We start from the raw sequence: 17,026 nt of genomic DNA on the forward strand, positions 1-17,026 counted from the left end.
GGGTTAATATCAGGGTTTTCAATTCAATTCCATTGGTCTACATGTCTATGTTTATGCAAATAACAAGCTGTTTTCATTGGTGTGGCTCTATAGTAGAGCTTGAAGTCAGTGATGGTAATGCCTCCTGAAGTTCCTATACCATATAGGGGTGTTTTGGCTGTCCTGGGTCTTTTGTTTTTTCCATATAAAGTTGAGAATTGTCCTTTCAAGGTCTGTGAAGAATTGTGCTGGGATTTTGATAGGGATTGCATTGAATCTGTAGATTGGTTTGGTAAGACTGCCATTTACACTATGCTGATCCTACCTATGCAAAAGCATGAAAATCTTTCCACTTTCTGTTATCTTCTTTAATTTCTTTTTGTAGTGACTCAAAGTCTTGTCATAAAGGTCTTTTATCTGTTTGGTTAGCATTACCCCGAAATATTTAATGTTGTTTGTGGCTATTATAAAAGGTAATGTTTCTCTGATTTCTTTCTCAGCCCATTTATTGTCTATAAGTAGTAGGGCTACTGATATTTTTTAGTTAATTTTGTATCCTGCCCCATTGCTGAAGGTGTTTATCAGCTATAGCAGTTCCCTGGTGGAATTCTTTTGGTCACTTATGTAGACTATCTCATCATCTGCAAATAGTGAAAGTTTGACTTCTTTCTTTCCAATTTGTATCTCTCCTTTTGTTGTCTTATTTCTCTAGCAAGAACCTCAAGTACAATATTGAAGAGATATGGAGAGTGGAAAACTTGGTCTTGTTCCTGATTTCAGTGGAATCACTTTGAGTTTCTCTCCATTTAATTTGGCTGTTGGTTTGCTGTATATTGCCTTTATTTTGTTTAGGTATGTTCCTGTTATCCCTGATCTCTACATGACCTTTATCACGAAGGGTTGTTGAATTTTGTCAAAGGCTTTTTCAGCATCTAGTAAGATTATCATGTTGTTTTCATTTTTCAGATTGTTTATATGGTGGATTCAATTGATGGATTTTCATATGTTGAACCATCCCTGCATCCCTGGAATGAAGCCAACTTGATCATGGTATTGATGTTTCTGTTGTGTAATTGTATTTGATTTGCCAGTATTTTATTGAGTATTTTTGCATTAATATTCATGAAAGAGATTGATCTGTAGCTCTCTGTCTTAGTTTTGTCTTTGTGTGGTTCGGGTAACAAGGTAATTTTAGCCTCATAAAAAGAGTTCTGCAATGATCCTTCTGCTTCTATTGTGTGGAACAATTTGAAGAGTATTAGTTTTAGTTCTTCTCTGAATTTCTGGTAGAATTATGCAATGAAACCACCTGGCCCTGAACTTTTTTTGGTTGAAAGAGTTTTGATGACTACTTCAATTTCTTTAGGTGTTATAAATCTGTTTAAATTGCTTATCTGTTCTTGATTTAATTTGGGTAATTGATATCTATCCAGAAAATTGTTCATTTCCTTTAAATTTTAGAGTTTTCTGCAGTACAGGTTTTCAAAGTATGACCAAGTGATTCTCTGGATTTCCTCATTACCTGTTGTTGTGTCCCTCTTTTCATTTCTGATTTTGTTAATTTTCATGTTCTCTCTATGCCTTTTCTTTAGTTTGGATAAAGGTTTTTCTATCTTGTTGATTTTTTCAAAGAACCAACTCTTTGTTTCATAGATTCTTTGCATTGTTTTTGTTGTTTCTACTTTATTGATTTCAGCTCTCAATTTGTTTTCTGGTATCTACTTTCCTGGATGAGTTTGCTTCTTTTAGTTTTAGAACTTTGAGTTGTGCTGTTAATTCTCTAGTGTGGCTATTCTCCAATTTCTTCATGTGGGTACTTAGTACTATGAACATTCCTTTTAGAACTGCCTTCAGAGTGTTCCATAGATTTGGATATGTTGTGGCCTCATTTTCGTTAAATTCTAGGAAGTCTTTGATTTCTTTCTTTTTTCTTTCTTTACCCAGGAGTGATGCAATTGAGTATTGTTCAATTTCCATGAGTTTGTGAGGCTTCTGTAATTTATGTTGTTTTTGAATTCTAATTTTAAGCTATCATCATCTGATAGGATAAAGGGGGTATTCCTTTTTATATCTGTTGAGGTTTGCTTTATTGTGAAGTGTGAGATGGATTTTAGAGAAGGTTTTATATGTGGTGCTAAGAAGAAGGTATATTCTTTTGTGTTTGGATAGAATGTTCTATAGATGTCTGTTAAACCCAATTGAGTCATAGTTTCTGTTACTTCCTTTGTTTCTTTGTTAAGGTTCTTTTTGGTAGTCCTATCCATTGGTGAAAGTGGCATGTTGAAGTCTCCCACTATAAGTGTTTGTGTTTTAATGTGCCTTTTGATTTTATCAAGGTTTCCTTTATGAATGTGGGTACCATTGTGTTTGTGGCATAGATGTTCAGAATTGAGACTTATCCTGATGGATTTTTCATATGATAATATGAAGTGACCTTCTTAATCTGTTTTGATTAATTTTAGTTTGAAGTCTTATTTGTTAGTTATTAGTATAGCTACACCTGCTTGCTTCTTAGGTCCCTGTGATTGGAAAATATATCCCAATACTTAATAATGAGGTAGTGTCTCCCTTTGAAGGTGAGGTGTGTTTCTTGTATGCAGCAGAAAGATGGATTGTTTTTTCATATCCAATCTCTTAGCCTGCGGTTTTTTATATGTGAGCTAAGTTTAGTGATACTGAGGGATATTAATGACCATTATTTTTGATTCTTCATTGCTTTGGATTCGTTTTTGGTGATGTTATTGTATGTGAGTTTTTCCCCTATTTCTGGCTTTTGGTAAAGTGAGATTATCTATTGCCTATGCTTTTGTGGATGTAATCAATTTCCTTGGGTTGGTGTTTTCCTTCCAGAATTTTCTGTAGGGCTGGATTTGTGGATATCTATTGTGTAAATCTGGTTTTGTCTTGGAATATATTGTTAGCTCCATCTATAGTGATTAAGACCTTTGCTGGGTATAATAGTATGGGCTGGAATCTACGGTAGGACATTTATCCAGGACTTTCTGGCTTTCAGAGTTTCCATGGAGAAGTCAGGTGTAATTCTGATAGGTTTTCTTTTATATTTTTCTTTGTCTTTTTCATTTGCTCCTCTTAATATTCTTTCTTTATTCTGTATGTTTGTTGTTTTGATTATTATGTGGCAAGGGGACTTTTTTTTGGTCCAGCCTATTTGGTGTTTAGTAAGCTTCTTGTACTTTCATAGGCATGTACTTCTTCAGATTGGGAAAGTTTTCTTCTATGATTTTGTTGAACATTTTTTTCTGCACCTTTGAGCTGGGCCTCCTTTCCTTCTTGTATACGTATTATTCTTAGTTTTGGTTTCTTCAAAGTGTCCTGTATTTCCTGAATATTTTGTATAAAGGATTTGTTGGATTTAAGATTTTCTTTGGTCAATGAATGTATTCCCTCTAATTTATTTTCAGTGCCTGAAATTGTCTTCCATCTCTTGTATTCTGTTGGCTACGCTTTCATCTGTAGTTCCTGATCATTTACTCAGCTTTTCTTTTTCCAGCATTCCCTCAGTTTGTGTTTTCTTTATTGTTTCTATTTCAGTTTTCTGGAACTGAACTGTTTAAATTGTTTCCTTCAGCTGCTTGATTGCTTTTTCTTGGCTAGTTGTGGGAAACGAGTTCAGATCCTCTGCTAGAACATCCAGCTCCCTTAATTTCTGAGCCATCTCTCTAGCTACTCCAAAACATTATAACTGTTTAGAGTCATAGTAATCCTGTGACATAAATATTTGTTTACTTAAATAATATAATGTTTATATAAATGTATTTTACCCCAAAACTACACAAATGGCAAGTATCACAGTTCAAATTGGAACCAACTTCTTGCTTGCTTATGGATTCATGACCAAAGTTTTTGTTTGTCCAGTTTAGAGAAAATCTTTCTCCTTTAGTACTTGTTTCACAACAATGGACATTAATGGCATTAATCTTATGGGAGAATGCAAAGCAGGATTTATTAAGGATTATTGAGGAATAGTGAGAAATTAAAAATTGAGAGAAATCCTGAGTGTGGCAAGAGTATATAAGAAAGTGAACTTCTTGTCTAGGGTTGTCATAGGGGCATGGCAGAAATGGGACACGGGCTGAGGCTATTTTTATGGAAAATATTAATTCTCTGGAATATCAGTGGAAGGCCACATGCTCTATGCCTGCCATGGAGGCTCATTCAGAGAGATGATCATATGCTCCTTATGCACTTCACATACAAACAGGGGAGGTTGAAGCCCATCCCTTTTCTGTCTGAATTGTGCCTTGTTAGCTGCTTCTGCAAGCTGTTACTGCTTGTGTTAGCATCTCTAACCTGGAGGCTGTCTCAAGTGCTCTCAATTGTATTTTAATCGCACATTTATGTGGCCAGCTTGTAACTATATGTGACACAAAGCTAATTTTCTTAGTGAGCTAATTCTATCATAGGCAGGATGAGGTAGCTGTAATTGTTTCTCGGTATCTCTATTTAGCTGCTTGTCTGTGGGGTTATCCGAGGTGGTCTCCTAGGTGGACACTTCTTGTTAGAAGTCACATTACAGTTTAGTCTGGGCCAGCTAACTGTGCTAGAATCAAGAGTAGATGAAATCACAACAACATGTTACAGCTGCTCACAGTCTTCAGTCTTTCCATCACTGGCCTAGGACCTTATCGTTCTTACCTGTTTCTTTGGTTTCTTATTCATCTTCCTCATCACTCCAGACTCTGGCTGGTGGTAACTACCAAAATAGTTGACAAAGTTTCATTGAGATGACACAAAAAAACATTTGAAACTTCCTATGGCATCATAACCTCTCTATATATGAAAGCTGTGGTAGTAATCACTGTCTTTGTATATGTGTATACACAAAATCCAAAAGAAGAAAGTGAATGATAGTGTACAAATGCTTTGAAAATAAGTAAATTCTGCTGAGAATTTTTTACATTATGAATGTTGCTTACCTTGGTTTAATTTATTGTAGATACTAAGTATTTCCCACTTCCCAGTGAAAACAAACTCTTACACAATAGCTGTAGTGGTAAGTAAATATTGTAGAACACTGAACTCCTTTGTAGGAACTAAATTCCAGGGAGTCTATTGCAGTCTGCTAACAAATAATTTGTTCAACTTACAAGCAATGTTGAAGAAACTAGAAAGGTGTTGTTCTCATGATGGCAAGGGGATGCTTGGTCATCCATGCTGATTTTGTAATTTTTAAAAATTCAGCAAGATACCACACATGCATTCTTGACTGCTCTGTGCCTTAGCTTCCTTACAGTTATTGCAAAGGAATATTTTCAGGATGAAATGACTTCAATACATTTGAAATACTTAAAACAAGTAACTAGCCTCCAGAAACTTTTCATAAGAATCAGAAATTATTTTCATATAAGGCAGGGATAAAAATTGGACTTGGGTAAAGATAAAGGCATTGACTGAAATAAATTAGATTTTTAAAAGATAAAGTCTAAATGCTTTCAATTTGACCCCATGAGATGATTTGCTATTGGAGTGATACCACAGTTATGACGTTGCTAGATATCTAACCAACATAGTAAGATTCAAAATGAGAAAATAGATTATTGAGATTTTAGATTTATATTTAGTATTTAGAGACTATTTTGAAACATTTTTCTTCTTTGAAAAACAGGCAATAATTATACAAGATGAATTCTTATCTTGATTTTTCTCAAATTTACTAAACGTATAAGTACCTAGCACTGACTGAAGCATAGAGGCAAAGTCATTTAAAATTTATATTCCTAGTGACAGTGGCTAACATTTATTCCTACAGTCACCCTGGCTACTAGAAACCTAATGCATTTTCCTTCACATCCTGGAAGTGATCTCAGAAATGTCTAGAGATTGGTAAGAACAGTTACAGCTCACTTAGGTCCATTGTATCAGCAATCCTCAGGGTGTCTCTTAGGAATCTATATACTTAAACAACTGCCCTGTTCATTCTGAAGTAGTGGTCGCTTTTATTGCTAATCAAAGTTGTTTTTAGTATAATAGACACTCACAAGGTAAACTATTTGGAACCTCTAATTATTGTGTAAGTAACAGTGCTTGAAGCATGAGCCTTTCTACTATATTTGAAATATTTTAAATGTATAATATAATGTATTTTGATCGTATTGTTTGTCTTCCCAAAGTCCTCTCAGATTCTCCCCTTCTCCCTACACACTTACTGATATTATTTCCTCTAGCAAACAAAACAAAAAATGAAAAACAAGAAAAGTAAAGCAAACAAAAATCTCCCACCAAACAAAAACAAAACAAAACAAATAAATAAGAAATCTCACTAAGACATAACAATAGCAAAATGCACCCAAAACAACGTGGAGTCTGTTTTGTGTTGATCGACAACTCCTGAGCACCAGGAGTTGTCTAGAGTGTGGTAAATAGATCTAGTATCACTCCATTGGAGAAAACTGATTTTTCTTCTCTAAGCAGACATTAATTCTTGGTTAAGGGTTTGTGGCCACTTCCCTTCTTATCTGTCCTGGAATATTGTCTGGGTTGGGTTTGTACAGGGCTACTGCATTCTGTCACAGTCTCCATGAATTAACATGTGCACCAACCCTGCTGTATATGGAAGATGCTGGCTGTTTCTGTGGGTCGTTTACCACCTCTGGGTCTAGAGTCTTTTCACCACCTCTTCTGAGTAGATCACTGAGGCTGGTGGGGGAGGAAAGTTGGTAAAGTTTGAAAGTCTCTCATTGTCTGCCCATTGTCCCATTGTAGGTCTCAATTTGATTTCAATGTACTGCCAGAAGAAGCTTCTCTGATGATGGTTGAGTGTGCCACTGATCTATAGGTACAGCAATATGATGTCAGGAGTTGTTTTATTGCTATGTTCCTTTAGCAGGATAATAATAGTATCTTTGCCTTGGGTCCATGAACTACTTAGTCTCAGCTTCTTAGCTTCATTAACTGTTGGGTAATGGGCTCCATCTCATAGAGTGGGTCTTAAATCTAATCAGAAAGTGGTTGGTCACACCCATAACACTTTGGTTAGTCACACCCATAACACTTGTGTGGCTGCTGCGCCAGTATTTCTCAAAGGTTGTATGTCACAGGGTTCACAGCTGAATGATACTGATGATTACTTTAATTTTCTGTAAGGATACAGTACTTCCTAGTACTGTGGCTTTTGAGGAGATAATCTTCTCTTTAACCTTAACTTCTTCCTTCAACATAACTTCTGTGTGTGGCTTTGGTTTTCACCCTGGGTCTTTTCCTTTTCTGCTTACTGAAAGCTAGCTTCTATATCATCAATATTCATGGTAAGGCATCTTCAGGATGGCTTACATGAGTGCTTAACTGGAAATTATATCTTGTGTGAATGTAAAACCTTGGGAAAATAACATTAGATACTTCTGTAAGCTAAAAGTTTCGCATGGGACATTTCCCCCACATGACTCAGGGCACTCATCTAAATAAAAAGAAGAGCTATTGTGCATGCCTAGTGAGAAAACTTTTTCCTTTGTGACTGGTTGTTAGTTGGAGTTAGCTGATGGTTTAAGGATGGGGGCCTGTGTATACTTTCCCTCACAGTTTTGGAACCCCAGCTGGATTAGATCTATGCAGGCCCTGTACATACTGCCACATCTCTGAGTTCATATGTGTGTATACGTCTTGTGTCTAGATGGCCTTGTTTCCCTGATGTCTTCTATTCATCCTTACACTCTTTCCACCTCCTCTTCCACAGAGGAAGAGATTTGATGGACATGTCCTATTTGGAACAAAGTGTTGCAAGATCTCTCATAATCTGCATATTGTCATGTTTTGGGTCTCTGCATTTGTTCCCATCTACTGTAAGAGGAAGCTTCTCTGATGAAAACTGAGCAAGATAGTTATCAATGAGTATAGCAGAGCGTTGTCAGGATTAATTTTATTGCTACATTATTTTAGCAGAACACTAGTATTTGCATTTCCCCTAGGTCTCTAACCTATGTAATCTCCGATCCTTGGCCACCTGGACAGTGTCAGGCATGGGTTCCATCTCAAGGAATAGGCCTAACTTCCAACAAGATAGTAGTGTTTGGTTACTCCTACAACTTTTGTGGTATTATTGCATGTGTCAGGCAGGTAGGCTACCACTATAGATTGCAATATTTGTAGCAGAATTAATGATTCCTTTTCTTCTCTGGTAACATTCAGAGTATCTTCCGGTACCAGAAACACTGGTCAGTACTGATGAAGGCTCTAAGTAGGACATAGTTTGACCTTCCCATATTCAGTGAGTTATGACTTTACCAGTTTATGGAGAAAAAAACAGTAAATAGTGTTGCCAATAGAATGGTTTTTTTTTTTTACATTCCAAGGAATATCATAATTTATACTTTCAATGTTTTTGTTTTTTTTTATATTTTATTTTCCAGTTTAAATTTAGATAAGAAACGAGGTTGTTTCACAAGTCAGTTCCAGGTCCCTCTCCCATTCCCTCCCCTCCTCCCGTGCCCGCCCCCCACAACCCCCCCCATTATCCCCTCATTCCCCCAGGGAGGGTGAGGCCCTCCATGGGGGTGTCCATAGTCTGTCATTTCATATAGGGCAGGACCTAGACCCTTCCCCAAGAGTTCAGTGTGAGAGTGCACCTCACATTGTTCTATGGGAGTCCAAAGTCCGTGTGTATACTTGGGATGGGTACTGATCTGCTGCCCAAGGCTCAATAGATTCCCTAGGCCTCCTCACTGACACCCAGATTCAGGGGGTCTTGATCAGTCCCATGCTGGATTCCCAGGCTGATGCCTGGGATTCAAGAGTTAACCTTTGTCTGGTCAGCTGTTTCTGGGGGTTAAACCAGCCCAGTCTTAATCCCTTTGATCATCAGTCCTCCCTCTCTGTTACTGGCTTTCTTGAGTTCAGCTCAGTACTTAACAAAGGGAGTCTACCTCTTCTTCGATCAGCCACTAAATGAAGTTTCTGTTTCCCAGACTCTCTGGCCATAGGATTGTAGGCTGGCACTCCCCAGATCTATGTCTAAAATCCATATATGAGAGAGTACATGCCATGTTTCTCTTTTTGTGACTGGGTTACCTCACTCAGGATGGTTTCTTCTAGTGTCATCCATTTGCCTGCGAATCTCATGATTCCATTATTTTTTTTTTTTTTTTGCTGAATAGTACTCCATTGTGTAGATGTACCACATTTTCTCTATCCACTCTTCGGGTGAGAGACATCTAGGTTGCTTCCAAGTTCTGGCTATTACAAATAAAGCTGCTATGAACATAGTGGAACAGACATCTTTGTTGTATGAATGGGAATCTTTTGGATATATGCCTAAGGGTGGAGTTGCTGGGTCTTGTGGTAGGTTTATTCCCATTTTTCTGAGGAATCTCCATACTGATTTCCAAAGTGGCTGAACCAGTTGGCACTCCCACCAGCAATGGAGGAGTGTCCCCCTTTCACCACATCCTCTCCAGCATAAATTGTCATTGGTGTTTTTGATTTTAGCCATTCTGACAGGAGTGAGATGGTATCTCAGAGTTGTTTTGATTTGCATTTCCCGGATGGCTAAGGATGTTGAGCACTTTCTCAAGTGCCTCTCAGCCATTTTAGACTCCTCTATTGAAAACTCTCTATTTAGTTCTGCAGCCCACTTTTTAATAGGGTCCTTTTGTGTTTTGGAGACTTGCTTCTTGAGTTCTTTGTAAATTTTGGAGATCAACGCTCTGTCAGATGTGGGATTAGTGAATATTTTTCCCATTCTGTGGGCTGCCTTTTTGTCTTGCTGACTGTGTCCTTTGCCTTACAGAAGCTTCTCAGTTTCAGTAGGTCCCATTTATTAATTGTTGATCTCACTGTGTGTGTTACTGGTGTTATGCTCAGGAAGCTGTCTCCCAATAGAATGGGTTTTGAGAGGCTTACATTTGGGCCTTTTAGCCCACAACTCAGGTAGATGTAACCCATTCCTAACACTGAAAGTTTCATTTGGCAGTGACAGATGTCTAGTGAGGGGTTTGTCTACCCCACTGTTGGTCTCTCTCACTACCCCATTATTGGGTGATTCCATTTTATAGTTCTTTCATATATGTATGTATTTTAAGAAACTCATAGTGTGTCAGGTTTCCACACAGTTCTTCAAATGGCCCTTAGATTTAGCTTCCCCTCACTGCATTCCCTCCCTAACTCCCATCTTCATGAACCCTCCCCATTTGATCCTCCCATTTCAGTTCTTCCACCTGGCGGTTGTCCATCCATAACTATTTATTGTATTTTCACTTCTAAAAGAGATAATTCCCTCCCCCAATCTCCTATGCTATAGCTAGTGTCTGTTTTATGGTAACATGGATTGTACCCTACTTATTGAAGTCTTAACAGCAAACATCCACTTATAAGTGAATATATAATATATTTGTTTTTTGTATCTGGTTTACTCCACTAGCTCCATCTATTTACCAGTGAATTTTATGATTTTTTAACGTTAAGAAATGCTGCACTGTGTAAATTCCAAATTTTCCTTATCTATTCATCCATTTTTAAATATCTAGGCTATTTCTAATTTCTGGCTGCTTCAAATAGAACAGCATGGAAAATGGCTAAGCAGGTGTAGTAGGATATAGAGTCCTTTGGTATATTCCCAAAGTGGTATAGCTGTATCCTGAGGTACATCTAATTAGACCATTTCTAGGAATGGCCACAGTGAATTCCATAGTAGCTGTGTAATAACTGAGTGGTCCACTTACTCTACATCCTCATCAGCATTACTTAGTCATTCATATGTGTGTAAGATGAAATATCAAAGTAGTTTTGATCTTTCCTACCCTGATGATTAAGGATGTTGACTTCTTTCTCGGTCATTTTTGTTCTCTATTGAGAACTCCCTGTTTAGATCTATATTCAAGTTTAAATTGGCTATTTGTTTTCTTGATGCCCAGTTTTTTAAGTTCTTCATATATTTTAGATATTAGCCCTTTATCAGACATGGAGTAGGTAAAATTCTCATCACATTTTGTAAACTGTTGCTTTGTTCAAATGATAGCAAGCTTTGTCTTGCAGAATCTTTTCAGTTTCATAAGATCCCATGTATTAATTTTTATTCTTAGTTCCTGGGCTATCAGTGTCCTGCCTAGACAGTCTTTTCCTGAGCCAATGAGTTCAAGACTATGCTCCACTTTCTCTGCTGAGATCCTTGATTCATCTAGATTTGAATTTGTGCAGGAAGATAAGGGTGGATTCAATATCTTCTTCTACATGCAGCCATCCAATTTGAACAACACCATTTGTTGATGATGCTGTTTGATTCTTTGTTTTCCAGTGTGTATTTCTGGCTTTTTCATAGAAAATCAGGTGTCCACAGGTGTGTGAACTAATGTCTGTAACTTCAACTGGATTCCATTGGTTAATGTGTCTGTTTTTTTGTGTCACTATCATGTTGGTCTGTGCTGCAATTAGAGATGGCGATTCCTACAGCGGTTCTTTTATTATTCAGGATTGCTAAGGTAATCCCCCCAAGCCCTGCAGTAAATAGCCAAATAAGCTCAATGGTAGTTTTGTAGTTTTGGGTTTTTCTTGTTAATATATCATGTTTTCTAATTATTTTATAGATTTTCTGCATGAGTGTGTGTGTGAGCCTCTGTATGTGTTTCTTGTGCTTTTTATTTGGTTCTTTTGTGGTCTATTGTTTCTTTTGTCCTATTACATTTTATTTATTTATTTATTGGTTCTGAACTATTTTATCTTTAAAAAAAGAAATAAAGAAAAAGAAAAGAAGGAGGCCTGGGGACTGTGCGCTGGGGATCCCATTCCAGCAGGGTCTAGCCCACCAAGAGACTGCCAGTTTCCTAGTCCCTTTCTTCGCCCATAGATCGAGGTAGTCAGGGGCCTGTTTCCCACCTGCCTTCCTGTGTTCTGCTCAGAGACACTTGAGACAAGGGGACTGCACTCTGGGGATCCCATCTCAGCAGTCTTGCCCACCAGAGACTGCCACCACCCTAGTCTCTTCCTCTGAATGCTGATAGATGTAGACAGAAGTATGTTTCCTGTCCTGCTTGGAGCCACTTGAGGCCTGGCAGACTGTGCCCCAGGGATCTGATCCCAGTGGTCCAGCCAACCCAGATACTGCCAAGGCTCCTATACTAGTCCCACCTTCACCCCTGCAAAGAGGAGCATCATCTGATAATTGGACCCACTTGCTCTCACTAGAAGGGAACCTGTGACCTGTACCCACCTCCTGTTGCACCTACTGGAAGAAGGGATGGGAAGAAGACAATATAAGAACACATTCAGCAAAAAAAAAAAAAAAAAACAATAAGACACCATCAAAATCTAGGGACTCTACATCAGCAAGACCTGAACATCCAAACCCAGATGAAGCAGAAGAGAATGACCATAAAAAGAACTTCATGAAAATCATAGAGGCCCTCAAAGAGGATATGAGGAAATCTCTTAAAGAAATGAAAGAAAAAACACAAACCAAGAAAATACAAGAAATCAACAAATCTCTCAAAGAAAGCCAAGAAAAACCAATCAGAGAGATGAAGGAAACAGTTCAAGACCTGAAAACTGAAATAGACAATAAAGAAGCATAAACTGATGGAATGCTGGAAATATAAAAGCTGGGAAACCAACCAGGAACTACAGATGTAAGCATAATCAACAGAATACAAGAGATAGAAGAGAGAATCTGAGGTGTTGAAGATACAATAGAAGAAACACAATCATCCACCAAAGAAAATTTAGAATCCAACAAATCCCTAACATGAAATATCCAGCAAATATGGTACACCATGAAAAGACCAAACCTAAGGATAATAAGCATGAAAGAAGGTGAAGAAACACAACTCCGAGGTGCAGAAAACATATTCAACAAAATCATATAAGAAAACTTTCTAACCTAAAGAAAAACATGCCAATGAAACTATAAGAAGCTTATAGTACACCAAATAAAGTAAACAAAAAAAAAGTCTGGGAAAAGATTTTCCAATTAAATGGACCCAAGAAATAAGCAGGGGTAGCAATTCTAATATCTAATAAATTAGACTTTAAACTAAAATCAATCACAAGAGATGAAAGCAGTTACTTCCTATTCATCACAGGAGACATCCAGCAAGATGAACTCTCAATTCTAAACATCTATTCCACAAATACAAAGGCATCCACATTCATAAATGAAACATTGCTGAAACTCAAATCACACATGCAACTTCACACACTTATAGTGGAAGATTTCAACACCCCACTCTCACCAATAGACAGGACTTCCAGAGAGAAATTTAACAAAGAAACTAATAGAAGTTATGAACCAATTGAGTTTAACAGACATCTAGAGAATATTCCAGCCAAACACAAAAGAATATGCCTTCTTCTCAGCGCCACATGGAACCTTCCCTACAATCTACCACATAACTGGAAACATAGTAAACTTCAACGGGTATTTAAAAAAGGGGAATAATCACCTATATCTTATCAGACCACCATACTTTAAAGTTAGAGTTCAACAACAACACAAATTGCAGAAAACCAACAAACTCATAGAAATTGAACAATGCACAATTTCACTATTCCTGGGTCAAGGAAGAAATAAAGAAAGAAATTAAATACTTCCTAGAATTCAATGAGAATGAAGACACAACATACCCAAACTTATGGGACACATTTAAAGCAGTATTAAGAGGAAAGTTCATAGCACTAAAACGTGCCCACATAAAGAAACTGGAAAATAGTTACTCTAGAGAATAAACGGTTCAACTGAAAGCTCTGAAACAAAAAGAAGCAAACTCAACACAGAGGAGTAGATCCAAGGAAATAATCAAATTGAGGGTTAGGGTTAGGGTTAATAAAACAATATACAGCAAACCAATGGTCAACATCAAACTAAATGGAGAAAACTTCAATGCTATTCTTCTAAAATCAGGAACAAGACATTCTCTCCATACCTCTTCGATATTGTACTTGAAGTTCTAGCTAGAGCAATAAGACAACAAAAGAGGATCAAGGGGATACAAATTGGAAAAGAAGTCAAACTTTCACTATTTGCAAATGATATGATAGTCTATGTAAGTGACCTAAAAAATTCTCTACCAGGGAACTCCTACAGCTGATAAACACCTTCAGCAAAGTGGCAGGATACAAGATTAAAAAATCAGTAGCCCTATTATATACAGACAATAAATGGGCTGAGAAAGAAATCAGAGAAACATCACCATTTACAATAGCAACAAACAACATATATTAACTTGGGGTAATGCTAACCAAACAAGTGAAAGACCTGTTTAATAAGAACTTTGAATCTTTAAAGAAAGAAATTAAAGAAGATACCAGAAAAATGGAAAGTTCATCCATGCTCTTGAATAGGTAGGATCAACATAGTAAATGTGGCAATCTTGCCAGAGCAATCTACAGATTCAATGAAATCCCCATAAAAATCTCAGCACAATTCTTCACAGGCCTTGAAATAACAATTCTCAAATTTATATGGAAAAACAAAAGACCCAGGATAGCCAAAAAAAATCCCTGTACAATAAAGACATGTCTGGAAGCATCACCATCCCTGATTTCACACTCTATTATACAGCTATAGTCCTGAAAACAGCTTGATATTGACACAAAAATAGACAGGTAGAGCAATGGAATCAAATTAAAATCCCTGATATAGACCCACAAACCTAAAAACACCTGATTTTTGACCAAGAAGCTAAAGTTATACAATAGAGAAAAGAAAGCATATTCAACAAATGATGCTGGCATAACTGGATGGAGGCATGTAGAAGACTGCAGATAGATCCATATTTATCTCTATGCACAAAACTTAAGTCCAAATGGATCAAAGACCTCAACATAAATTCAGCCACACTGAACCTCTTAGAAGAGAAAGAGACTACTTCCTGAATATAACACCAATAACACAGACACTGAGATCTACAATTAATAAATGGGATCTCCTGAAACTGAGAAGTTTCTGTAATGCAAAGGACACAGTCAACAAGACAAAATAGCATACCACACAATGGGAAAAAACTTTACCAACCCCACATCTGACAGAGGGCTGATTTCCAAAATTTACAAAGAACTCAAGAAGCTAGTCACCAAAACACCACACAATCCATTTAAAAAGTGGAGAAAAGAACTAAATAGAGAATTCTTAATAGAGTAAACTAAAATGGCTGAAAGACACATAAGAAGATGCTCAACCTTCTTAGTCATTAGGAAAATTTAAATCAAAACAACTCTGAGATACCATCTTTTTCCTGTCAGAATGGCTAAAATTAAAAACACCATTGACAGTTTATGCTGGAGAGGATATGAAGAACAGGAACACTATTACAGTCACTTTGGAAGTAACTATGGCAGCTTCTCAGGAATACTGGAATAAGTCTACCATAAGACCCAGCAATTCCACTCTTAGACATATACCCAAAAGACACATATTCATACAACAACGATATCTATTCAACCATGTTCATAGCAGCATTATTTGTAATAGCCAGAACCTGGAAGCAACCTAGATGCCCCTCAACTGAAGATGGGTGGAGAAAATGTGGTACATTTATACAATGAATACTACTCAGTGGGGGAAAAATGGAATCTTGAAATTTGCAGGAAAATGAATGGAGCAAGAAGAAAACATCCTGAGTTAGGTACCCCAGTAAGAATAAAAAAATCATGGCATGTACTCAGTCCTATATGGATTTTAGACATAGAGCAAAGGATTACGAGCCTATATTCCACACTGCCAGAGAAGCTAGGAAACAAGGAGGACAGCAAGAGAGACATTCATGGTCCCCTGGAGAAGGGGAAAGGGACAAGATTTCCTGAGCTAAGTGGGAGCAGAGTTGGACAGGGATGGGAGTTAGGAGGAGGAGAAAGGATAGAAGACGAAGGGAAGGGAGGATATGAGAGAGCAAGTACATTGAGTCAAGGGAAAGAACAGAGGAGAGCAAGAAAAGAGATACCATAATAGAAGGAGCTTTTATAGGTTTCAAGAGAAATCTGGTACTAGGAAACGGCCCAGAGATCTAAAAGGTTGGCCTCCAACTAACAATCTAAGCAATAGCCGAGAGGCTACCTTAAATGCCCTCTCTGATAAAGAGATTGATGACTACCTCATCTGACATCCTAAAGCCTTCATCTAATAGCTGATGGAAGCAGAAGCAGACACCAACAGTTAAGCACTGAGCTGAACTCTGGAATTCAGTTGCAGAGAAGGAGGAGTAAAAGGTTCAAGACCAGGCTGTAGAAACCCACAGAAACAGCTGACCTGAACAAGGTGGAGCCCATAGACCCCAGACTGATAGCTGGGAAACCAGCACAGGCCTGTCCCAGACTTCTTGAACCTGAATGTCAGTTTGGAGCTCTGGTTAATCTATGGGGCCTCTAGTAGTGGATCAGTATTTATCTCTACTACATGAATGGTGTCTGGGAGCTCATTCCAGGGAGAGGGATACTCTCTCAGCCCAGACACATGGGGGAGGGTCTAGGCCCTGATCCAAATGATGTGACAGACCTCAAAGATCCCCCGTGGAAACCCTTACCCTTCCTGGGGAGAAGAAAGGGGTTGGGATAGTGGGTTTGTGGGGGGCAGGAGAGGAGGGGAGGGAGAGGGAACTGGGATTGACATTTAAAACAAGCTTGTTTCTAATGTAAATTAAAAAAAGAAAAAGAAAAGATATAAAAAGAACCATCCCCAGAAGGGAAGGTTCACGGTGAGCTCCTGCCTATCTTTCTCCTGGCTTCAGAGACTTCTGCAGAGGCCCCAGCTTCTCAGTGGCTTCTCTACTATTCATGGGTTTATCAGGCACCTAGCATCCTTCCCCACCTCTTGAATAAGCCTGCTCCTCAGAGTAATTAGGTGCATGTATCTTAACTTCTGCTACAGGGAAGGGAAGAACCGGTGGAGTGCTAGACCCACAGAGTGTCCACAGACCTCTACTGGGCACTCTGTGCAAGCATCAGGCAAGCCCAGATTTAGTGTGCGCAGTGCCCATGGATACAGCACATGCAATGTGCAAAAGGAGCACATGGGCCCAGGGACGACCCAGTGGGAGCAGGCAGAATGTCAGTACATGTCCACTTCTGTCTCACACCAGTCACTGCAGACTGCCCCACCACAGGGTCTCACTTC

This window comes from Mesocricetus auratus, unplaced genomic scaffold, assembly GCF_017639785.1.
Source record: "Mesocricetus auratus isolate SY011 unplaced genomic scaffold, BCM_Maur_2.0 Super-Scaffold_100029, whole genome shotgun sequence".
Taxonomy (NCBI): domain Eukaryota; kingdom Metazoa; phylum Chordata; class Mammalia; order Rodentia; family Cricetidae; genus Mesocricetus; species Mesocricetus auratus.